Here is a 23,656-nt window from a genome sequence, read left to right as displayed (position 1 = left end):
GAGGAGGCAAAGAGGAGAAAGAGGATGAGGATGAGGAAGAGGGGGAGGAGAAGTAGGAAGAGAATGCAGGTGCAGACAACAACATGACGAGGCGGAGGAGAAGGGTAGGGAGCATGAGGAGGCAACAGGAGAAAGCAGCATGAGGAGGAAGAAAAGGAGAAGGAGGAGGAGGAGGCAGCAGGAGATAACAGCATGAGGAGGAGGACGAGAAGGAGGAGACAGCAGAAGAAAATAACATGATGAGCAGGAGGTAGAGGAGGATAAGGAGGAGGCAGCAAGGGACAACAGTATGCCAAGCAGGAGGAGGAAGATAAGAAGGCAGCTGTAGAAAACAGTATGAAGAGGAAAAAGAGGAAGAGGAGGAGGAGGCAGCAGGAGACAACAGCAGGAGGAGGAGGAGGAGGAGGAAAAGAAGGAGGAGCAAGCAGCTGGAAAAAAACCAGCATGATGTGGAGGAGCAGAAGGCAGCAGGAGAGAGAAACTTGACGAGGAGAAAGAGAAGGCAGCAGGAGACAACAGAATGAGGAGGAGGAGGCAGCAGGCGACAACAGCATGAGGACGACGAGGAGACAGCAGTAGACAAGAGCCTGAAAAGGAGGAGGAGGAGGAGGTGGAGGAAAGGGGGGAGGAGGCAACAGTAGAAACAGAATGAGGAAGAAGGAGGAGGAAGAGGAGGAGGCAGCATGAGAGAAGAGCATGATGAGGATGAGAAGGAGGATGAAAAAGATGACGAGGCAGCAGCAGAAAACATCATGAGATGAGGAGGCGGCCAGGAAACCACTACATGAGGAGGAGGAGAAAAAGAAGGAGGAGGATGAGGAGAAGGTGGAGGAGGAGGCAGTTGGAGATAGCAGCATGAGGAGCAGGAGGAGGAGGAGGAGGACGAGGACGAGGACGAGGACGAGGAAGAGAAGACACCAGGAGATAAGTGCATGAAAAGAAGGAGGGGAAGAGGAGGAAGAGGAGGAGGAGGCAGCAAGACACAAGAAGATGACAAAGAGGACGAAGAGGAGGAGGAGGCAACAGGAGAACACAGCATTCCTAGGAAGATGAGGCAGAAGGTGACAAGACCATGACGAGGAGGAGGAGGAGGAAGAGTGAGAGGCAGCAGAAGACAACAGCATGACAAGGAAGAGGAGGAGGAAGAGATGGAGGAGGAGGAAGAGGAGGAGGAGGAGACAACAGGAGACAACAGCATGAGGAGGAGGAGGAGGAGGAGAAGGAGGAAGCAGGCATAGAAGAGAACTGCAGGATGAGGAGGAGAAGGAGAATGAGGAGGATGATGACTGAGCAGGAGGAAACAGCATCATGAGGAGTAGGAGGAAGCAGGAGGAGAAAACAGCATGGAGTGGAGGAGGAGGAGGAGAAGGAGCAGGACAAGGTAGTGAAGAGACTAGCATGAGGAGGAGGAAGAGGAGGTAGCAGGAGAGAGGAGAATGACGAGGGAATAGGAGGAGGCAGAAAGAGGTTGCAACTTGACAAGGGCGAGAAGGAAGAGGCATCAAGAGACAAGAGCAGGATGAGGAGAAGAAGGAGCTGGAGGAGGATGAAGAGGTGTAAGAGGAGGAGGAAAAGGAGGAGAAGGAGGCGGAGGAGGAGAAGGTAGCTGTCAAAAACTACATTATGAGGAAGAAGAGGAGGAGGCAGCAAAAGACAGCAGCATGAGGAGGAGGCAGAGGAGGAGAAGGAGGCATGTGAGACAACAGCATGATGATGAGGACGAAGAGGAAAAGGAGAAGGAACAGTAGGAGAAGGCAGTAATGGACAAAAGCTTGATGATAATGAGGAGGTGGAGGACGCAAAGGAGAAGACATCAAGAGACAAGGGATGATCAGGAATAGGAGGTAAATGAGGAGACAAAAGCATGAAAAAAAAAAAGGAGGGGCACGAGGAATTAGGCAAGGAAGAGGAGGAGGAGGAAGCAGGAGAGAGCAGCTTGATGGTGAGGAGGAGGAATAAGAAGCAGGAGAGTATCATGACGAGGAGGAGGAGAAAGAGGGAGCAAGAGAGACCAGCATGACAAGGAAGAGGTGAATGAGGAGGAGGTGGATGTGACAGCAGTTAACAACTGTATGACAAGGAAAAGGAGAAAGCAGCAGGATACAACAGCATGAGGAGGAGGAGGAGGTGACAAAAGCATGATGAAGAGAAGAAGGAGGAGGAGGACAATGAGGAGGAGGAGGATGAAGAAGGAACAGGAGGATGAGGAGGAGAAGGAGAAGGAGGTGGAAATCAGGAGGAGGAGGAGAAAGCACAGGGAGACAACAGCATGATGAGAAGGAGGAGGAGGAGGAGTAAGAGGTGGAGGCAGCAGGAGAAGACAGCATGAGGAGGAGAAGGAAAAGGAAGAGGAGGAGGAAGAGAACAAGAGAACACATGAGAGTATGATGAGAAGGAGGAGGAGGCAAGAGAAGAGAGCAGCATAACAAGGAGGAGGAGAAGACTGAGGCAGAGGAAGAGGATGAGAGAGCAGGAGAGAACAGCATGAGGAGGAGGAGGAGGAGGACAAGGCAGCAGGAAAAGGAGAAGGAGAAGGAGGAAGAGAATGAGGAAGCGGAGGAGACAGCAGGAGAAAACAGCATGAGGAAGAGGAGGAAGAGGAGGAGGAGCTCGAGGAGGAGGAGGAGGAGGAGGGAGGAGGAGAGAGGAGCATGAGGAGGAGGAGGAGGCAGCAGGAGACAACAGCATGCTGAGGAGGAAGGGGAGAAAGAGGAAGAGGAGGAGGAGGAAGAGGCCAAGAGAGCAGGAGACAACAGCAGGTGTATAAGGAGGAGGAGGAGGAGGAGGAGGCAGCACCGGACAACAGCATGTTGATGAGGAAGAGGAGGAGGAGGAGGAGGTAGAGGAGGAGGAGTCAGAAACAGACAACAGCATGCCGAGGAGGAGGAGGAAAATGAAAAGCAAGAGTTTCCTCCTCCTCCTAATCCTTTCTTCCCTACCTAGGCCTCCTCTTCTTCATATATTATTTCTGTTGTTCCTCCTCCTCCTCCTTATCCTTGACCTCGTCCTTCTCTTCTTCTGCCTTTCCTTCCTCCTCAGCCTTCTCTTCCTCATCTGCTTTCTTTTCTTCCTCTTTCTTCTCTTCCTCCTCCTCCATCTCTTCCTGCTCTTCTTCTTCTTCTTCTTGTTCTACCTGTTCTTTCTCTTCTTCTTCCTCCTCCTTTGCCTCCTCTTCTTCTCCTGCCTTCTTTTCTTCATCCTCCTCCTCTTCCTCCTCTTCTACCTGATCCTCCTCTTCCTCCTTCCTTCCTTCCTCCTCCTCCTCCTCTCATTCCTCATGGTCCCCTTCCTCCTCTGCCTTCTCTTCCTCCTTTGCCTCTTTCTCCTCTGCTTCCTCAAGTTCCTGCTCTTTTTCATTTGTTCATCCTCTGGTCCTGCCTCTTCCTCTTCCTCCTCCTCCTCCTCCTCCTTTTTCAACTCTTCCTCCACTCTTCTGCTTTTCCTGCTTTTCTTCTTTTTCCTCATTCTGTTCCGCCTCCTCCTCCTCCTTTTCTTGTTAACCCTCCTTGTTCTAATTTGTATCATCCTCCTTGCCTTGCTGCACCTCCTGTTCATCTTTTGCTGCCTCCTTTTCCTCCACTTCCTCCTCCTCCCCATCCTCCTCCTCTGTTTCCTCCTCTTCCACCTCCTTCTCTTCTTTCTCCTCCTCCTCTGCTTCCTCCATGTCCTGCCTCCTCCTCCTCCTCTTCCTCCTCTTCTTCTTCCTCCTCTTCTTTTTCCTCCTTCTCCTAGGCTTCCTCTAACTCTTCCGACTCCTTCTCTTCCTCCTCCTCCTCCTCTTTTTCTTCCCTCTAATCTGCCTCTCCCTCTTCCTCGTCCTGCTCCTCTTCCTTTTCTTGCTCCTCTTTGTTCTCCCCCTCCTCCTCCTCTTTTTCCTTCTCCTAGTTTTACTCCTCTTCCTCGTGCTCTTCCTCTTCATCCTGCTCCTCTTCCTCTTCTTATTCCTCCTGTTCCTTCTGGTCTTCATCCTCTTCTCCCTCTTCTGCCTCATCTTACTCTTCCTTCTTTACTCATCCTGCTTCTCCACCTATAACCTTTCTCCTATGTTGCCTCTTCCTCCTCCTCCTCTTCTTCCTCTTTCTCCAGCTCCTCTTCCTCCTCCGTTTCCTTTATTTTGCTTCTCCTCTTCCTCCTCTTCCTCTTCTTCCTTCTCTTGTTCATTTCTCTCCAAATCCCTCTCCTCCTTATGTTAATCTAGCTACTCCTGTCCTTTTTCTTCCTGTTCCTACTGTTCCTTCTCCTCCTGTCTTTCCTCCTGTCCTTCTTTGTATTCTTCGTCCTCCTCATCCTCCTCCCCATCCCATATTTCTCCTTGTTCTATTTTCCTCTGCTCATCCTCTTCTTCCTCCCCCTACTCTTCCTCTTCCTCTTTCCTATACTCCTCCTGTTCTTCCTCCTTTTCCTCCTGTCCTCCCACTTCCTCCTTTTCTTCCTCATGTTATTACTCGTTCTCCTGTTCTTCCACTCCCTCCTCTTGTTCTTTCTCTTCTTCCTCTCAATGCTCCTCTTTACCCAAAAAGCCTCCAGTTCTTGTTCTTTCTCTTCTTTCTCCTCCTTCTCCTCTTCATTCTCCTTGTTCCTCTTCTTATTCCTCCTGCTCCTCTTCAGTTTCCTTGTCCCTCTTCTTTTTTTTCCTCCTGCTCTTCATCTTCTTCCTCTTCCTGCTCTTCATTCTCCTCCTCCTTTGCCTGCTTCTCTTCTGCTGCCTCAGTTTCCTGCTCCTCCTCTTTTAGTCTTCCTCTTCCACTTCCTCCTCCTCTTCCTCCTCCTTTTCTTTCCTCCCCCTCCTACTCATTATCTTCCTCCTCTTCTTCCTGCTCCTCATCTTCTTTCTCCTTTTACACCTCCTTTTCCTCCTCCTGCTCTTCCTTTGCCTTCTGCTTCTCCTCAGCCTCTCTTTTCTCCTCTCCCTTCTCCTCACTTTCTTCCAACTCCTCCTCCTGCTGCTCCTTTGCCTCCTCCTCCTCTTTGTTATGTTCCTTCTCTTCCTCCTTCTCTGCCCCCTGCTCTTCTTTTTCCTCCTCTTCTCCCCCCTCTTCTTCCTCTTCACCCTCCTCATGATCCTCTGCCTCTTCCTCCCCCTACTTCTCCTGTTTATCTTCCTTCTCTTGGTCCTCCTCCTTCTCTTCTTCTATCTCCTCCTCCTGGACTTCTTCTTCCTCCTTTGCCTCCTCCTCCTCCTCCTCCTCTTTTTCCTTCTCATTTTGCTCCTTTGTCCTCCTCTTCCTTCTTCTCCTTTTCCTCTACCTGTTCTTCCTCCTATTTTTCTTTTTTTTCCCTTTTCTCCTCCTCCTTTTCTTCTTCCTTTTTCATCTCCTGTTCCTCCTCATGCTCCTCATTTTCCTCGTCTTCTTTTTCCTCTTCCTTCTGATCTTGCTTCTGTTCTCCTCTTACTACTATTCTTTGTGCTCCTCCTCCTCCTCCTCCTCCTCCTTGTTACATTGTTGTCTCCTGCTGTCTCATTCTCCTCTTTCTTCTCCGTCTCATTCTCCTCCTAATCCTTCTCCTCCTCCTTCTCCTTCTCCTTCTCCTTCTCCTTCTCCTTCTCCTTCTCCTTCTCTTCTTTCTCTTTCTCTTTCTCCTCCTTTTCCTCCACCTTTTCCTCCTCCTCCTTCTCCTCGTCACGCTTTATATCCTGCTGCCTCCCTCTCCTCCTCATCTTTCTCCTTAACCCACTTCACATATTTCTTCTTCTCTTCCTCCTCCTCTTCCTCCTCCTCCTCCTCCTATTCCTCCTCCTCATGCTTTTATCTCCTTCCTCCTCCTCCTCGTCTTCCTCCTTCTCTTGTCCACTGCTGCCTCCCTCTCATCTTCCTCCTCATCCTTGTCATGCTGTGTTCTCTTACTGCCTCCTCTTCCTCCTCCTTCTCCTCCACCTTCTCTTCCTCCTCCTCCTGTCGTCATGACGTTGTGTCCTGCTACATCCTTCTCCTCCTACTACTTCTCCCTTTCCACCTCCTCCTCCTTCTCCTCCTCCTTCTCTTCTCTCCTGCTGACACCTCCTGCTCCTCCTTCTCCTCCTCCCCAGCCTGCTCATCATCATGTTCTCTTCCCTTCCTCCTCCTCCTTTGCCTCCTTTGCTTTGTCATCCTATTTTCTCCTTCTGCCTCCTCCTCTTCCTCCTCCTTCTCCTCATCCCGCTGTTCTCTCCTGCTGCCTCATCCCCATCCTCCACTTACTCATCACCTTCATCATCATCATCATCCTCGTCATACTCTTCCTCCTCCTCCTCCAACACCTCTTTCTCTGCCCCCTCCTCTCCCTTCTCCTCCTCTACTCCTTCTCTCCCTCATGCTGTGTGTCCTGCTTCTTCCTTCTATTCCTCCCCTTGCTCCTCCTCTTTCTCTTCCTTATCTTCTTTTTCTTCATCGTGCTTGCCGTGGTTTAACCCCAGCCAGGAACTAAGCACCACGCAGCCGCTTCCCCCTTCCCCCTCCCAGTGGGGTGAGGAGGAGGAAAGAGGGAAAAAAAAAGTAAAACTTGTGGGTTGAGATAAGAACAGTTTAATAACTTAAGTAAAATATAATACTAACAATAGTAATAATGAAATACAATAATAATAATAGTAATGAAAAGGAATATAACAAAAAGGAGGGGGAGGAAGGGAAAAAAAACAGACAAACAACAACAAAAGAAAAAAAAAAACCACCAGTGATGCACAATGCACAATGCAATTGCTCACCACCCGCTGACCGATGCCCAGTCAGCTCCTGAGCCACGATCCGCCCTCCCAGTTAACTCTCCCCAGTTTATATACTGGGCATGATGTCATATGGTATGGAATAGCTCTTTGGCCAGTTTGGGTCAGCTGTCTTGATGGTGTCCCCTCCCAGCTTCTTGTGCCCCTCCAGCCTTCTTGCTGGCTGGGCACGAGAAGCTGAGAAATCCTTGACTTAGTATAAACACTACTTAGCAACAACTGAAAACATCAGTGTGTTATCAACATTCTTTTCCTACTAAATCCAAAACACAGCACTATACCAGCTACTAGGAAGAAAATTAACTCTGTCCTAGCCGAAACCAGGACAGTGCTCTTGTCTCCTGCTGCCTCCTCCACCTTCTTCTCCTCCGGCTCCTTATCCTCCTAGTCTTGCTGCTCTCTTCTGCTGCCTCCTCCTCTTCCACCTCTTCCTCCTGATCATTATTCTCTTCTCTCCTGCTTCTTCTTCCTCCTCCTCCTCCTCCTTCTCCTTGTCATGCTGTTGTCTCTTGCTGCCTGCTTCTCCTCCTCCTCTTCCTCCTCCTCCTCATATTGCTGTTTTCTCCTGCTGCCACCTCATCTTCCTTCTTCACATACTCTTCTCTCCTTCCTCCTTCTCCTCCTCCTTCTCTGCCTCATGCTCTTGTCTCCTGCTTCCTCCTCATCCTCCTTCTCTTCCTCCTCTTCCTCCTTGTCCTGCTGCTGTCTCCTACTACCTGTTCCTCCTCCTCCGTGTCCTTCTCTTCCTCCTCCTCTGCCTCCTTTTGCTTCTGCTCCTCCTCCTCCTCGTTCTCATGCTGTTCTCTCCTCCTGCCTCTTCCTCTTTCTTCTGATCATGATCATCATCCTTTTGTCTCCTGCTGCCTCCTCCTCCTCTTCCTCTTCCTCGTTCTCATCCTCCTCCTCCTCTTCCTCCTCCTCTTTCTCCTTGTCCTCCTCCTTGTCCTCCTCCTCATGATATTCTCTCCTGCTGCCTCTTATTCCTCCTCCTCTTCCTCCTCCTCCTTCTCTTCCTCCTTCTCCTCTGACTTGTCCTGCTGTTCTTTCCTGTTGTCTACTCCTCCTCCTTCTTTTCTTCCTTCTTCTACTGCTCCTCCTGTTCTTCAAAATGCTGTTCTCTCCTGCCTCCTCCTCAGCCTTCTCTTGTCTCCGGCTGCCTCCTCCTTCTTGTCAAGCTGTTATATCCTGTTTCCTCCTCCTCCTCCTCCTTGTTATGCTCTTGTCTCCTGCTACCTCCTCCTCTGCATTCTCCTCCTCCTCTATATCCTTCTCCTCCTCGTTTTCCTCGTCCTCCTTCTCTTCCTCCTCCTCCTCCTCCTCCTTCTCCATGTCCTTGTAATGCTGTTTTGTCCTGCTGCCTCCTCCTCCTCCTCATGCTTTTTTGTCCTGCCTCACCGTCCATCTCCTCCTCCTCCTGTTCTCTCCTGCTACCTCCTCCTCTTCCTCCTCTCTCTCGATGCCATGCTGTTGTGTCCTCCTGCCTCCCCTTCCTCCTGCTCCTCATGCTGTGGTGTCCTGCTTCCTCCTCCTCTTCCTCTTCCTCTTTCTACTCCACCTCCTCCTTCTCGTCATGCTATTCTCTCTTGCTATCTCTTCCTCATCTGTCTCCTCCTCTTCCTCTTCCTCCTCCTCACGCTCTTGTCTCCTGCTGCTTCCTCCTCCTCCTCCACCTCATGGTGTTGTTTCCTGCTGCTTCTTTTTCCCCTCCTCTTCCTCCTGCTCGTCGTCATCCTCGTTTTGCTATTGTCTCCGGCTCCCTCCTGTTTTGTGTCCTCCTCCTACTCTACAGTCTTCTTCTTTTCCTCCTCGTCCTGCTACTCCTCCTCCTCTTTGTCCTCCTCAACATCCTGTTGTCTCCTGCTTCCTCCTTCTCCTCCACCTCATTGTATTGTCTCCTGCTGCCTCCTCTTCCTCCTCCTCCTCCTTCTGCTGTTGTCTCCTGATGCCTCCTCCTCTGTGTCCTCCTCCTCTACATCCTTCTCCTTCTCCTCCTCTTCTTACTCCTTCTTCTACTCCTCTTCTTCTTTATCCTCCACCTTCTTTTCCTCGTTATCATGCTTTTCTCTCCTGCCTCCTCCTTTTCCTCCTCCTCCTCCTCCTCCTCCTCCTGTTGTCTCTTTCTGCCTGCTCCTTCTGCTCCTCTTCATAGTGTTGTCTCCTGCTGAGTCCTCCTTATCATCATCATGCTGTTGTCTCCTGCTGCCTCCTCCTCCTCCTCCTTGTCGTCATCCTGCTGCTATCTCTTGCTGCCTCCTTCTCCCTCTCCTCCTCTTGTCTCTTCTTTCCTCATGTTTTCTGCTGCTCCTCCTCCTCCTCCTTATGCCTCCTCTTCCTTCTGTTGCGCCCTGTTTCCTGATGTTGCCTCCTATTGCCTCTTCTGCCTTTTGCCTTCTGTGGCCAGGACCCCCTGCTCTCAAGCCCTGCCAATGCTGTTAGCATCACTAACGCTATTTCATCAGGCAGGCAGGCATTCCTCTGAGCAAGCGCGTCACCTGCTTGTTCCCTTTCCCTCCCTATCATGTCCTGAAGGTCCTGTCAACTAAGGAGACAAACCAAACACATTTCTTCTTGCTCTCCTTACTGGCCTCAAGGTTCCTGGGCGTCAGGCCAATTACTCCCTTCCTTACCAGCCTTCAGGTCCCAGGCACCCCACCAACCAGCTACTGTTGATGATCTCGTCACGGAACAGGGAAGCGTAACAGCACACAGAGCACTGTCTCTACAATCAAGCAGTTCCAAGTTCTGAGTGGGGAACCTGGACCCAAACTGCTGTGGAACAGTGAGGTCCGTGACCGTCCTGCTGGCCAGGGATGCCTCCACCATTGTCTGCTTCCTCCGAGGACTGACTGACTTGTATTATTTTCGATGATTTCTGAGTCTAGATGAGGACTGTTCTATCGCTACAGCAAACCATGGCTTAAGAATGGACTGCATCTGCCAAGGGTCCAAGTGATTAGAAATCATAGATTAATCTAAGTTAGGATCCAGGCGATTAGAAATTTTAAGTTGTAGTATAAAGTCTGTATTACGCTACTTATCAATGTACTACATTGCTTCTGCTTGTAAAAATCCCGTGCTGTTCTAATCAGAAATTCTGTGTTATACTAATCATAGTATCCTGTTTAGAAAGGAAAGCTGAATTAGAACTACAATTTAGTGTCGTTCTCATTCTACCAAGGATCCCGACAAGAACCTGTCTGTCCCCTTCGTGTCACGTGACACTCTTGCACACAGGTCTCCACCACGTGCCGTGGGAAGGAGGTGGCTCCCATAGCCGCTTGTAGTTCAGCGGCTTGATCTTGACATCGTCTGCGAGGAGGAGGAACATGGTCACTGCCACAGCAGGCCAAATTTCCATGCCAGATTCATAACAACATTCTAGAGAAAAGGTTGTTTCTAGAAAGAGCTCTTGGGGAGTGGTTTGTCTGGGGAGAGCTCAAGCTGTCCCCGACCTTTGGGGACAGTTAGCTACTTCTCCCAGCCCTTTCCAAGGAGCAGGCAGCATGCGACCTCCTAGACGTGGAGGGGAAAGCGGAGGGTGGCCGCTGCCTTCTCTCCAGGGATAATCACTGTGAGGAACGCAAGCTCCCACAGCCAGAACTCCTCAATGTCCAGCTGGAAGACGGCTCTTTGAACCACAAGCACCTCTCATTTGCCATGGAATAGCTCTTGGAGCGTAGCAAAGGTCCCAAGTCCTGCAACCAGGACACCCTGCCCAGGGAAAAGACAAAAAGACCTCCTTGGCACGGACCCAGCATCATCCCCTGTCTCTCTGCTTGCTCTCTCCACTCTGACCCCAGGGAAGAGTGAAGCCCTAGGGGTGCTGAATGCTTTCTCAGATTGGATCTGGAATTGGTTTCTCTCCCGGTTGGCCAAGGAGCTGCTCTGGGTACTTGGGGTGGTCTCGGTGTGCTGCCGCGATGCTCAGGGAGGGGTTACTCCTCAGGGCCCAGGCTCTCAGGAGGATTGAACCCCTGTAAGGTGAGGGGCACCAGGACGCCAGCCCACCTTGTCCAGCTTCCCCTGTCCCAGGCTGTAATCAGACACAGCTCCCCAGACAGCCACCATCTCTGGAAAGCAAGGGAAAGAGGTCTCAGGCTCCAGGCCGACCGGCTCACAGACTCTCGGCAAGCTCCTTGCCCAGGGGATGGCAGATGCTGCTGTACACAAAGAGCCCAGAAAAACACTGCCATGGCTGTGGAGCTGGGCTCTGCCCCCATTTCCGACTGCCAGCTCCCAGAGAAAACTGCCTCTGAATGGGCCCCCCTTTTGAGGGGAACGAGCTGTGCCCACAGGAGACTCGGTGCTCAAGGCAGCCCCAGCACCAGGAACCACTAGTTCTGGCAGCCACATTGTCCCCCGACCCCCGTCGCACCCTCACGCAGGGCTCTTGTGGCAGCCCCCAGACCTCTCCAGCCACCCCCACAGCCCAGCAATTGTAGCTTTACACAGCTGACAGCCCCGTTGCGACCCCTCGGGAAGGAGGCCCCGAAACCCTCACCCTTGGTGGAGAGCTGCAGGAGCGTGGGGAACAAGCAGCTCGGCTCCGAGCTGATGGTCATGGTGCAGCAGCCCTCCGTCGCGCTTGCTGCTTGCCCTCAGCTCAGGAAAAGGGAGACTCTTCCTGGCTCCTCACCCAAAACTCCTCTCTGATGTGCTCCTTCTCCTGCCTGTCAGCGAGGGTCCCCCAGCACAGCCCCGCTGCCTCCCGACCCTGCTCCTGCCTGTGGAGCAGCTGCAAAGGGCAGTGGTGGGGAGCCCCTGAGCAGTGCCCAGCAGCACCCAGGCCTCGCTGGGAAGTGCCGGCACTGCTGTGGTACCGCAGAGACCTCCCTGTGATGCAGTGCATCCCCCTGTGACATCAGCCCACTCATTTGGAGGTTCATTATGACACCAGGAGGGAGATGGCCCAGCTGGGGAGAGAGGCGAGAGGTTTCCCCTCTTGTCCTGAGAAACAGTCACCCCCTTTCTCCCCAGGCCTTTCCCAAAAATCCCCTCTGCCCCCTGCACCAACATGTCTCTGCTGCTGGCAGCCCGTCCGGGCAGGCGGGGTTTGGGGATTGGCTGCGGTCGGGCTCTTTTCAAGAGATGGGATTGAAAGCCTGGGGATAAAACAGCCCCTCCCATGGTACCGAACACTCTCTGCTTGGTGTTGCTCTTGTCTTTTGGATTTGTCACCCAACCAGGCCTGATCAAACACGGAGGTTTCAGCTGTTGCTGAACAGTGCTCGCACAGCGTCAAGGGCTCCTCTGTTCCTCACTCTGACCCACCAGCGAGTAGGCTGGGGGCGGGCAAGGAGCTGGGAGGCGACACAGCTGGCACAGCTGACCCCGCCTGACCAAAGGGACATTCCAGACCATAGGACGTCGTGCTCAGCAAGACAAGCTGGGGGAAGAAGGAGCAAGGCGGGGGTCACCGTGGAGAGGACAGACCCCGCAATGCCCCTCCAGCCTGCTGCTGGCCTCGCAGCAGCTCCACCTGAAGGGACCTCACCAACACCCACCCAGCCACCAGCCTGCTGCTGGCCTATCAGGGTCTCAGGAAGAAGGGACCTCCAAGGAACTTCCAAGCCATTTGCATGCTGCTGGCCTATCACCTGCAGGGACAGAGGTGACCTCCCAAGGAACAGCCAAGCCATGTGCCTGCTCCTACCCTATCAGCATCTCTGGCAGAAGTGACCTCATCAGCCCCACCCAGCCGTCACCTCCCTGCTGGCCGCTTGACGTTCCCCCAGCCTGCCTCTCCTCTGCCCCCCAGCTCTCGTCTCTCCACACTGTCACTGGCAGGCACTGAGCACCTCATTGCCACCTGCTGCTCCTGACCAATCAGCTTCCTCCCACACCACAGACCTCACCACACCCCAGCCATGTCACCTTCCACCCCATCCGCCCCCTCGCCTGCCTCTGTCCTGCCCCAGGTCTAGGAAATGCAGCAGCCAGAGCACACGGGTGTATCTGATTGAAAAATGGAAAAGTAAAAAGAAAAAAAGCTTGGGGAATCTGAAGTTCTAATTAAAATGACACCTCCCGTCCTAATCCACAAAGACCCTGCCCGTGTTGGCTTTCTTCAGATGGGGAGGAATAAAAAGAAAAAAGAAAAAGAAGCCAAGTCTATTCATGCAGAACAGCTTCTATTCCCAGGTTTTGTAACCTCTAGAAAGATGCAGATGCAAGTACCATCGCAACTAAAGCATCTCCATCAGCAATTCCACCTGAAATTGTATTTCCATCTGCAAAGGCACCTGCAATGGCTTCTGCGTCTGCAACGGTGCCTGCACTGGAGAGCTGCAGCCAAGAGGACAGTTGCACACAGAGCCTTCCAGATGCAGATACCTTTGCAGATGCCGTTGCAGATTCCAATACCATTGCAGGCACCATTTCAGCTGCACATACACTGCTGATAACCCTGCAGATGCCATCAGCAAAGCAAATCACACTGCCGGGGCAGGTACGACTGCAGTTGAAGAAACCATTGCAGAGGCCACGGCAGATATGGATCCCCTTGCAGATATCAATAACATCACACGTACCTATGCAGAGACCAATGCCTTTACAGATGCCATCACCAATACCATTACAGTGCAGAGGCACTGATACCATTACAGACAGTCATGTAAAACAAAGCTCAACTAGGAGGAAATAAACACAAAGAAATAAAAAAAAGCTGAAATTGCATTAAAACTTTCTTTGCTGTAGATCTTTCCTCCTTTCTTCTCTCTCTCATTTTTATTGACATTTTCTAAACATTTCTATCATACTGAGGCCTGCAGCCTAAAAAAAGACATTTCTATGTCTTGCAGAGATCTCAATGCACTAAAACCCCTCCCCTCCCAAGAGCATCCCTGCCACTCCTCACTCTTTGCCCAGAGACAGTCACCCACGAAGGTGGCAGGCTCTCTCAGCTGATGCTGGGAAGCAGAGCGACCAACTTCAGTGAAACACCCTGGGTTTGGGCGGCCAGACTTGCACTCCTCTCAACACATCTCTGTTAGAGTGTCTCCTTAAAGGGGTCTCTAGACCATCTATGAACACTCCCTTTTCATTCCCTCCACGATAGATGAAGAGTGACTCCTTTTGAGGTGAAGAAAGGCAGGAGACTGGTCTCCCCCAACATCACACACCTCAGTGCAGTGAGACATTTGTCTATGTCAAACCAAGTTGTCTCGAGTTCCCTTTCTAGTCAAGGGAGAGAAAGAAGTTGTCTCAAGGGAGGTGTCTGGAGATCCTTTTCCTGGTGACCAGCGAATGCTCCAGAAGGGCTCCCAGAGGTCCTGGGTCCCGTTTCCGAGCAGCAGATGGGTACTTCAGCTGCCCCAGGGCACCTGAGACAGCAAGAGCTGACAGAGGTGGGCCAAGGAATTAATGAAATGAATTTGCTCCATCCCCCTCCAGGGACTCAGAGGTGGCTGACCAGCCTGCAGTTCCCTGCATGCTCCTTCTTGCCCGAATTGAAAATGGGGGCAATGTTGGTCTTTTTCCCATCTCCAGAGAACTCCTTGTTTGCCCTGGCATTTCAAAGATGATCAAGAGCAGCCTTGCAATGACACCAGCCAGCTCCCCTACCACCCTTGGGCACATGCCCTCTGCTCCCATGGACCTGGGTGTGCCCAACTGGCTTCAGTGCCCCCAAGACACAGCTGCTGCTGCCATGGGTGCAGCCTTGCTAGCACAGCATGTTGATAGGAGGCTCGAGGACCAGGGAGGCCTGGGGGCACACCTTCCCAGCAGAAAACGATGGGAAACCAAGGAGTTCCCCAGCCTTTTCCAGCTCTTGTCACTCCATGCCCTGCCCCACTGAGCCATGAGACTGTATTCTCCTCAGCTGACTCCTTGTGCTGCCAGTGAACTCACACAAGGCCTTCTGGGTGCTATCCCTCTTCCTTGCTAGTTGGAGCCCCAGCTGAGCTTTGGCTTTCCTGCCTCCATCCCTCTACCCCAAGGCCAGGTTTCCATCTGCCTCCTGGACAACCTGTTCCCTCTTCCAACCTTGTGCAATGCCTTCTGGTGTTTGAACTCTTCAGCCAGAAGATCCCCGTTCATCCCCACCAGCCTCCAGCTAGGCCCTGCTCGACTCCCACAACGTCACACTGATGTGTTTCTGATGGGTTTTGATGTTGTTGTCCCTGAAGATGCAAGAGGGCTCCGTGGATCTTGGATCTGCAGGATCCTGACAAGCAGATGCTGAACCAGCTGAAATTTGCTCTCCTGTAGTCCAAGGCTGTGAGTCTGCTGTTGCCCTTTTTTCTCTGCCGTGGTCACTGCAGCCATGGCTGCCCTCAGCATTGGCATCCTCCTCCAGTTTGGCATTGTTTGTGAGTCAGAGTGCAGCCCTAGTCAGTCATGGACTGCCTGTGTGAAAAAAGGGAGGGCTGAGGCAGGTGGAAGGGACGTGTCTGGGTGCTGGCTCTGAGGACTCCTCTGTTACAGCCACCCAACCTGCTGTGGCAGGCAGGAGGGCAGGCCACGCTCATGGACACCCTGCTCAGCCCTGTCTCCTCTGGAGCAGACCTGACACCAAGCAGCATGTCACCTCAGAACCACACCTGGGCCTTCAACTTGGAGGGGGTTCACCTGGAAAGGAGAGCCAGGAGGGAGCTAAGAGCCAGGCTGTGTGGGGGCTGACCAGGTGCCTGGAGGCCAAGACAAGGAAGGAACCAAGGGATTTAAAAGTGCTGCGAGGATCAATTACAGTGAAGGAGGGTCAAGACCCCCTGTCAGCTCTAAGAGGAGCCTCTAGGAGCAAGAGTGGAAAGACACCCAAAGAGTGGTTGTCTAAAGCAAGGGGAGACAAATCCCAGTGGAGTCCATGGGACATGGGAATGCACCACAAGGAGAAACTCCTTGCTGTCCACAACCACCAGGCATGTATTTAAGAGTCACAGGTGGCATTCAGCTGCCCTGATGCCCAAACCAACAAGTAGGAGCTTCAGGGTGCAGAGCATGGCCTTTGAGGTGGTTAAAGCTGGATGCAATGAGCTTCAGGGGGAATGTAGAGATTTATGAGGCAGTGCCTCCAGGCTCGCCTTACAGTCAAGCGAGTGGAGGAGATGTTCACCTGACTTGCCTTAGCTGCTCACATACAACACAGGAGGATTCTTGCCCCATAAACATCTGATCTCTCATATGCTGCTCAGATATGGGACCAGAGATCATAGGATGACATGGTTATTCAGGCTGGAGTAGACCTTTGGAGGTCTGCACTCCAACCTTCTACTCAATGCAGCATATAGAGTCAGATCTGGTTTCTCAGTCTTGAAAACCTCCAAGGATGGAGGACTGCACAGCCTCTCAGGGTGAGCAGTCCTTGTTCAAATTCTTGGCTGGCCTCATGGTGGAAAAAGGGAGGCCTCCCTTGCTGTGAGGTGTCCCTCAGCCTTCCCTTCTCCAGGCTGAACAAACCCAGCTTCATCAGCCCTTCCTCACAGAGAAAGTGACCCAGCCCCCTGACCATCTGCAGGGCCCTTCCCGAAATCTGCTCCAGCTTGCCAACACCTTTCCAGTACTGGGGTTCCCCAAACTGGACACACTCTTCTGGATGTGCTCTAACAAGTGCTCCATTGAGCGGCAGAGTCCCTTCCCTCCATCTCCTGCCCGTGCTCCCGCTCATACAGCCCAGGGCCCTGCTGTCCTCCCTTGCTGCCAGGGCACACGGCTGCCTCCTGTCCAGCTCCCTGCCCACCAAGGCCTTTGCCACAGGGCTGCTCCCAGCTGGGCAGCCCCCAGCCTGGGCCATTGCCAGGGGGAGTCCCCTGCGGGGGCAGAAACTGGCATCTGTCCTTGTGGGATTACTGAGTTTCCTGCCAATACGTGCTCTCCTCCTCCTTGAGCCCGCTCTCTGAGCACAGAGGCAGGGAACCTTTTTCATAAAGACTCAGACAAAGGCGGCATTGAGTGCCTCAGCCTCCTCTGGGTCTGCTGTTTGAACCCTCCCTCATCACTCGCAGCATTTCCTTGTTCAGCCTTTTACTGCACACACAGTGACGAATTCATTTGGCTCTTGATGTTGCCTGCAGCCCCCATCAGCTCCAGCTGAGCTTTGGCTTTCCTAAACACATACCCGCATGCTCAGGTCATAGCTCTAAATTCCTCCTTCCTAGCCCGTCCTTGCTTCCACCTCCTGATTGTGGTGGTGTAGCTCCCATCTGTGACTTGTCCCTGAGCCAGTGCAGCCCCATTGCCCAACACCTGCCCTCACGGCTCTCTGCATCAGACACTGCAAGGGAAAGGGTGTGTTTGGGGTGGGGAAACATCCCCCACCACAAGTCCCCATGGCAGCCCTCAGCGTCCATCCCCACCAGCCCTCCTTCTTTTGCAGCCCACCTGTGCGCAGCCCCAGCCAAGCCCCAGCCGTGTCTGACACAGGGGCTTGCAGACAGCCCTGCTCTGGGGTGCGCCAAGGCCTGGGCAAGAAGAGAGGCTGGGGCAGGGCTGGCTCTTCCTTTGACACAGGTACCGAGACCAGCAGGAGGAAGGAGATGGCCCCAGAGCAAAAACACTGATAAATTGAGATGAGTGGCCAGTGCTGGAAATGGCCGATGGGAGAGGCTGGGGGGTGACAAATGCCCTGGGGCACCTTCCCGGTCTGTCCATACCACCAAGGGCACTGACTGAGCTCCTTTCTCCTGCCTGCATGTCTCAGCTCCCTTCCAGGAGACCTGGGTCTGTACCTCACACCCACTGGAGCATGCCTCACCTGCCTGATCAAACATGTAGGCTAACATTGGTGTTGTCCTCTCCCAGGCACTTTCCAGCTCAGCCCAGCCCCTCTCCAGCTCTTCCCATCTCCCCTGTTGTCGTGGTTTAACCCCAGTCAGCAACTCAGCACCACGCAGCCGTTTCCCCCTCCCCCTCCCAGTGGGGTGAGGAGGAGGAAAGGAAAGGAAAAAAAAGTAAAACTCGTGGGTTGAGATAAGAACAGTTTAATAACTAAAGTAAAATATAATACTAACAAAAGTAATAATGAAATATAATAAGAATAGTAATGAAAAGGAATATAACAAAAAAAGGAAGGGGGGGAAGAAAAAAACAGTGATGCACAATGCAATTACTCACCACCCGCTGACCAATGCCCAGTTAGTTCCCGAGCCGCGATCCGCGCCTCCTCGCCAACTCCCCCCTGTTTATATTCTGGGCATGACATTCCATGGTATGGAATACCCCTTTGGCTAGTTCAGGTCAGCTGTCCCGGCCATGCTCCCTCCCAGCTTCTTGCACACCTGCTTGCTGGCAGAGCATGGGAAACTGAAAAGTCCTTGCTTCAGATAACGCTACTTCGCACAACTAAAACTCAGAGTGTTATCAACATCATTCTCACACTAAATCCAAAACCCAGCACTGTACCAGCTACTAAAAAGAAAGTTAACTCTGTCCAGCGAAACCAGGACAATATCCACCCCTTATTCTATACCATTTACTTATGCCCAGATCCCACACTTTCTGATACATCTCCAATTGATCACCATCACTTTTCCTGTCTTTTAAGATATACACACAGATACCATTCCCACCGTCTATGGGCCATCTCTATCAAATGTCTGTTGAGTTCATTCAGTCCATGACTTTGGGCTCCATCTATCGTAACAGTGTGTCTGGGCAGGAGGGATGATGCAAAGTCCGCTCAGTCAGGCAGAACAGCATTGGGCTTCGGTGTGATGTGGCAGGCGGTGACATTGGGCGCAGCAGGCAGATGGTGTGTGGTGTCGGATTGTTGCATGCTGAAGTCAGTCCTGGTTCCATCACTGCTGCACTTCACTCAGTTTTGTCAGAGTTCATTCTTCATTAATCTAAGTAATTCTTACTGTAATACCATTAATATAGCACATAACAATATAATAATGATGACACACAGTGGCAAGATTATGTAGCAATTATTAGCATACAATTTAATCTATTGGCTGTTCTCACCTAAAATCAAATCCCCTTGAGGCACACATCAGACTTCCCCGTCCTTCCGCATCACCCACCAAGTGCACCCAGGTCCTTGAGCAAAAGCAATCCCACAAATGCGTTTGCCTTTCCCTGAGGCAGGAATAACCCAAACTGGTTTTCCTAGCATATTTTTTATGTGCACTACAGGGACTTTATCCCCTTCTACAGTACGTAAAAGTTCTGATGGAGCGGGGCCAGCTCGATTGGCAGATCCTCCAGTGTTGACTAACCAGGTGGCCTTTGCTAGATGTGTATCCCAATGTTTGAAGGTCCCACCCCCATTGCTCTCAATGTAGTCTTTAACAACCCATTGTATTGCTCGATTTTCCAGAGGCTGGTGCATGATAGGGGATGTGATACACCCACTCAATGCCTGCTCTTTGGCCCAGGTATCTATAAGATTGTTCCGGAAATGAGTCCCATTGTCTGACTCAATTCTTTCTGGGGTTCCATGTCGCCATAAGATTTGCTTCTCAAGGCCCAGGATAGTGTTCCGGGCAGTGGCATGGGGCACGGGATATGTTTCCAGCCAGCCGGTGGTTGCTTCCACCATTGTAAGCACATGGCGCTTGCCTTGGCGGGTTTGTGGGAGTGTGATATAGTCAATCTGCCAGGCCTCCCCATATTTGTATTTCAGCCATCGTCCTCCATACCAAAGAGGCTTTAACCGCTTGGCTTGCTTAATTGCAGCGCATGTTTCACATTCATGGATAACCTGTGCGATAGTGTCCATGGTCAGGTCCACTCCTCGATCACGAGCCCATCTATATGTTGCATCTCTTCCATGATGGCCTGAGGTGTCATGGGCCCACCGAGCCAGAAATAATTCACCCTTATGTTGCCAGTCCAGATCTACCTGAGCTACTTCAATCCTAGCAGCCTTGTCTACCTGTTTGTTGTTTTGGTGTTCTTCAGTGGCCCGACTCTTAGGTACGTGGGCATCTACATGACGTACTTTCACAACCAGGTTCTCTAGCCGGGCAGCAATATCTTGCCACAATGGGCAGCCCAGATGGGTTTACCTCTGCATTGCCAGTCACTCCGCTTCCATTGCTGCAACCACCCCCACAGAGCATTTGCCACCATCCATGAGTCAGTATAGAGAGAAAGTATTGGCCATTTTTCTCGTTCAGCCATGTCTAAAGCCAGCTGGATGGCTTTCACCTCTGCAAACTGACTCGATTCACCCTCTCCTTCTGCAGTTTCTGCAACTTGTCGTATAGGACTCCATACAGCTGCCTTCCACCTTCGATGCTTTCCTACAATGCGACAGGACCCATCAGTGAACAGGGCATATTGCCTCTCATTTTCTGGCAGTTTATTATACAGTGGGGCCTCTTCAGCACACGTTACCTCCTCCTCTGGCGATATTCCAACATCTTTGCCTTCTGGCCAGTCCGTGATCACTTCCAAAATTCCTGGGCGACTGGGATTTCCTATTCGACTTCATTGTGTGATCAGTGCAGCCCACTTACTCCACGTAGCATCAGTTGCATGATGTGTAGAAGGGACCTTCCCTTTGAACATGCAGCCCAGCACCGGCATTGGGGTGCTAATAGGAGCTGTGTTTCAGTACCAACCACTTCTGAAGCAGCTCGAACTCCTTCATATGCTGCTAATATCTCCTTTTCAGTTGGAGTATAGCGGGCCTCAGATCCTCGATATCCCCGACTCCAAAACCCTAGAGGTCGACCTCGGGTCTCCCCAGGTGCTTTCTGCCAGAGACTCCACGTAGGGCCATTCTCCCCGGCTGCGGTGTAGAGCACATTTTTAACATCTGGTGCTGCCTGGACTGGCCCAAGGGCTACTGCATGAACTAGCTCCCGTTTAATCTGTTCAAAGGCTTGTTGTTGCTCAGGGCCCCATTTAAAATCATTCTTCTTCCAGGTCACTTGATAGAGAGGGCTTACAATCAGACTATAATTTGGAATATGCATTCTCCAAAAACCTACAACACCTAAGAAAGCTTGCATTTCCTGTGTACTAGTTGGTGGAGACATAGCTGCTATTTTGTTGATCACATCCATTGGGATGTGACAACGTCCATCTTGCCATTTATTCCTAAAAACTGAATCTCCTGTGCGGGTCCCTTCACCTTACTCTGTTTTATGGCAAAACCGGCTTTCAGAAGGATTTGGATTATTTTCTCCCCTTTCTCAAAAACTTCTTCTGCTGTGTTGCCCCATACGATGATGTCATCAATGTATTGCAGGTGTTCTGGAGCTTCACCTTTTTCCAGTGCATTCTGGATTAGTCCATGGCAAATGGTGGGGCTGTGTTTCCACCCCTGGGGCAGTCGATTCCAGGTGTACTGGACGCCCCTCCAAGTGAAAGCAAACTGTGGCCGGCACTCTGCTGCCAAAGGGATTGAGAAAAATGCATTAGCAATATCAATTGTGGCGTACCACTTGGCTGCCTTTGACTCCAGTTCATATTGAAGTTCTAGCATGTCTGGCACGGCAGCACTCAGCGGTGGTGTGACTTCATTCAGGCCACGATAGTCTACTGTTAGTCTCCATTCTCCGTTAGACTTTCACACTGGCCATGTGGGGCTGTTAAAGGGTGAGCGAGTCCTGCTGATCACTCCTTGGCTCTCCAGTCGACGAATCAGCATATGGATGGGAATCAGGGAGTCTCGGTTGGTGCGATATTGCCGCCGGTGCACCCTTGTGGTAGCGATCTGGCACCTGTTGTTCTTTCGACCCTCAGCAACCCCACAACTGAAGGGTCCTCAGAGAGACCGGGCAAGGTGGACAACTGTTCAATTCCCTCTGTCTCCAAGGCAGCTATACCAAAGGCCCACCGATACCGCTTTGGGTCCTTGAAATACCCTCTCCTGAGATAATCTATGCCAAGAATGCATGGAGCCTCCGGACCAGTCACAATGGGGTGTTTTTGCCACTCATTCCCAGTTAGGCTTATTTCAGCCTCCAATACAGTTAGCTGTTGAGATCCCCCTGTCACTCCAGAAATACAAATAGCTTCTACCCCTTTATAGCTTGATGGCATTAGAGTACACTGTGCACCGGTATCTACTAGAGCTTTATACTCCTGTGGATCTGATGTGCCAGGCCATCGAATCCACACAGTCCAGTAAACCCGGTTGTCCCTCTCCTCCGCCTGGCTGGAGGCAGAGCCCCTCTAGTCCTGGTCATAAGATTCTCCACTCACTTGTTGTAAAAATGGATTAGAATTCCTTTTCATAGAATCAGGAGTAAGATCAGCCCTTCCACTCTGTCTGCCACACCGCTCACAGTGCTCACTGGAGCCTGAAGCAGCAATTTTCCTGGAAGAATCCTCATTTGTGTTTGTTTTTCCTTGCAATTCACGTACCCGTGCATTTAGGACCGAGGTAGGTTTTCCATCCCACTTCCTCATATCCTCTCCGTGGTCAAGCAGGTAAAACCACAGGGTACCCGTGGTATATACCTTCTTCTCCTCTCTCTTGCCCAGAAGAATACCTTCTCCTAATAGCTGAGGTATTGGTCCGTACAGGTGGGAGGCAGAACTTATCCTCAAATCGCTGGAACTCTTGGGACCATTTCTCGGCTAGTATGTCTGGCAGTTTCTCCACAGCCGCGACGAGGGAGGAAGTGAGACTTTCTTCGTATTGCTGAAGTCGGCGAGCCAATTCATCTACTGTTGGTCCCTCCTCGTCTTTCCAGTCCATTACTGCCAATGCATTGGCATAAGACGATGGTGCACTTCGTACAAACTTCCGCCACATGGGTCGTGCACATTGGACTTCATCTGGATCTGTGGGTAACCGCCCATCGTCTGGGTCATAATAAACCATCTCCCGCATGGCTAATTCCCTCAGGTACTGGATACCTCTCTCCATGGTGGTCCACTTGCCTGGGTGACATACAACATCTTCCTTGAAGGGGTACCTTTCCCTCACGCCTGATAGAAGTCGCCTCCAGAGGCTGAGGGCTTGTGTCTTTTTTCCAATTGCCTTGTCAATGCCCCTTCCCTAGAAAGGGATCCCAATTGCTTGGCTTCCTTACCCTCTAATTCCAAGCTACCGGCCCCTTTATCCCAGCATCGGAGCAACCAGGTGATGATGTGCTCGCCTGGACGACAGCTGAAATCTTTTTGCATATCTCGCAGCTTACTCGGGGATAGGGATCGAGTGATTATCTCCGGTTCTGCCTCTTCCTCCTGTTCTCGTGATGACCCTGGTTCATCTTCATCCTTCGCTAAACGAACTGATTTTTTTGTGTATTTCTTCTTCTGTACAGGGGCGATTGATATTGGCACTGGCTGATTCTCTAGTTCAGCTGCATTATCCATTGCCAAGGTTTGAGTAGCCATAGTGCCTGTCGCTGGAATCTGAGTAGCTACAGTGCTTATCGCTGGGGTTTGAGTAGCCACAGTTGTGGAGATTGGAGTAGCCGCAGCGCCTGTCATTGTGGTTTGAGTAGCCGTAGTGCTTGTCACTGGGGTTTGAGTAGCCACAGTGCTTGTCATAGGGGTTAGAGTAGCAGCAGTACCTGTCGCCAGAGTTTGAGTAGCTGCAGTACCTGTTGCCAGAGTTTGAGTAGCTGCAGTCGTGGGAGCTGATCTCTGGGTGGTATTTTTAAATAGTTGTTTAACCCTAGACAAGATCTGAATCACATTCAAGAACAGGCTGATTCCTAGCAATAGGACCATGCTGAGTTCAACATCCCAAGGATATTCAAAATTTATCAACTCCTCCAATGCTATTGTAATTAACCTGGCAGAGAAAGGGAAGATGTGGGAAGATGTCTCCCCAATAGGTTGGCTCCCGAAGGAGAAAAGGTAGAAAGTGCAATTATTAATATTCTCTAGGAGATAGCACCCAAAGTACGGAGATCTCTCCTCCATAGATTGGCTCCTAGAGGAGAAAAGGTAAAAGGTACAATTATTAATAGTCTCCCATAGGCAGCTCCTGAAGTACAGAGGTGACAACAATGCTGAGTACAAACACCCGATTAGTTTCACGGCCTGCACTTCTATCCTATCATAAACCAGTGTTACAAACAACAACAACATGATAACTCTAGC

At 51.5% G+C, this 23,656-nt stretch overlaps 1 pseudogene; it reads right to left on the bottom strand.

Annotated features, from left to right (window-relative positions):
• The window catches only part of LOC127028288 (olfactory receptor 14A16-like), a 16,572-nt pseudogene extending 8,543 nt beyond the window's left edge, over window positions 1-8,029 (bottom strand).
• Window positions 8,030-23,656: the final 15,627 nt, after the last annotated feature.

Source organism: Gymnogyps californianus, unplaced genomic scaffold (genome assembly GCF_018139145.2).
Source record: "Gymnogyps californianus isolate 813 unplaced genomic scaffold, ASM1813914v2 HiC_scaffold_31, whole genome shotgun sequence".
Lineage (NCBI taxonomy): Eukaryota > Metazoa > Chordata > Aves > Accipitriformes > Cathartidae > Gymnogyps > Gymnogyps californianus.
The sequence above is the reverse complement of the archived record's forward strand: the minus strand, read 5'-3'. Positions and strand labels throughout refer to the sequence as shown.